The 1,666-nt window shown below is 40.7% G+C and overlaps 1 pseudogene; it reads left to right on the forward strand.

Moving 5' to 3' along the window:
* The first annotated feature begins 565 nt into the window (after nucleotides 1–565).
* LOC134899750 (U2 spliceosomal RNA) lies at nucleotides 566–768 on the forward strand (annotated as a pseudogene).
* Nucleotides 769–1,666: the final 898 nt, after the last annotated feature.

Here is a 1,666-nt window from a genome sequence, read left to right on the forward strand (position 1 = left end):
TTTGAGGGTGGGAAGGTGGTGGGTTGTATTGTTAAACTGATATTATGGAAAATTATTTTCTTGTGATATATAAGCACAGATTTTGAGAAAAAGATAAATAAAAAAGACAAAGACCATGAATGATGAGATGTTTTATAAAGTTATGACAAATTGTCATTTGAGGTGACTATCCTTGGGTTAATACTGAAACTTTTAAAACAAACCTGAATGGTTTAAAAAAAATTTATTTTAAAAAATTACCTGAACGAGCAGGGTGACCGGGTGTACACCATGAAGAGAGTATTTCCAACTGGACAACCAACCTCTTCAGCGCATCCTGCCCGTTTCTCTCCAGAGGACAAACATTCCAGACACCGAATTACAATCAAGAAACGATTTTGTCTGTTGTTGACTCAGCAGCCGAGACCTGTTTTCTGAGAGCAGCTCAGTCCATCTTACATCTTATTGCTGCATAAAGACTGCATTATATTATGACGATTGAGCAGAGTCGTACTGAGTCACCATTGTTTGTCACGTTATTCCTCCATCTCTTCTGATCACCATTATACCTCTGATATGCATTTTGATTCCTTGTATTAAATAAGGATCTATGGATTACAAAAAAAAATAAAAAATCTGTTCTTATCAGTGTAATATCTGATACGCCCCCTATCTGGGGGGCCATATATTAAATGGATTTTGAGAACCGGGAGATGGAAGAAGAGCTTACTCTGTCCACTCCACGCATTGACCCGGTATTGCAGTACCTCCGGGACCGGTGCACCTTTCCTATTCTGTATTCCAAAAATAGACTATTGACGACTTCTTAGCTTTTCCCCAAGATGTGCAAAATTCTTGCAGCATAGCATTGTTAAACTCCTGGATTTGGGGGAATTTTGCAAGCAGGCTTACACTGTTGCAAAATTGTATTCAAGTGTTGCTGTTCCTTGCAAAATGCTACAATGGATGAATAAAAGCACTCGAAAACTACTGTGCGGAGTCTTGTTTTACATCTACTTCTTGTCTCCATTGAATTCCCTCCTTCTACACAGGGCAAATTTAAACGCTGGGGGACCATTTGGATGTGAGGCCTATGTAGGCCTAATTCCTGAATGCTAACTAAGTGCGGACGAACAAGCATTCCCACTTTGAAATCAACTCCTAAATTCCTAACTTACTATTATTATCATCCTTCTGCTTGGCTTTTCGACACGGTCTGGTTTGGAAATAATTTTTATTTTTTATTTATGTGGCGGTGTCCACGCTGGGTGCAGGAGTCCGTGTGGATGTTTGCTGTAGAGGCAGCCAGTAAAGGAACAACCTCTGCAGTATGTATATACTGCATCTATCTCCTGGTGTGTGTCTCCCTCAAGTGGATGTCAGTAGGCAAGCCAAGCAAATGCAGCCGGTACAGCCAAGCACATTGTGACATCACGTGTGTCGCATAATGATGACATCACATGTGTCGCATAATGATGACATCATAGAGCGTGCATCACGATGACATCACAGAGCCATCCCACTGTAGTGAAAAATTGAAATCTGCCAGGATGGACGGGCTTGTTGAAACAATCCAAATTTGAGAGACAGGTTCAAGGCAACCAGGGAACCTTCTATTGAAGAATGAATGTCCCACTGCTTAATTGATTGAAGTGCATAGCATTGTGTAAGTTTGATAAGCACGGAG

This window comes from Pseudophryne corroboree, chromosome 3, assembly GCF_028390025.1.
Source record: "Pseudophryne corroboree isolate aPseCor3 chromosome 3, aPseCor3.hap2, whole genome shotgun sequence".
In the NCBI taxonomy this organism is placed as follows: domain Eukaryota; kingdom Metazoa; phylum Chordata; class Amphibia; order Anura; family Myobatrachidae; genus Pseudophryne; species Pseudophryne corroboree.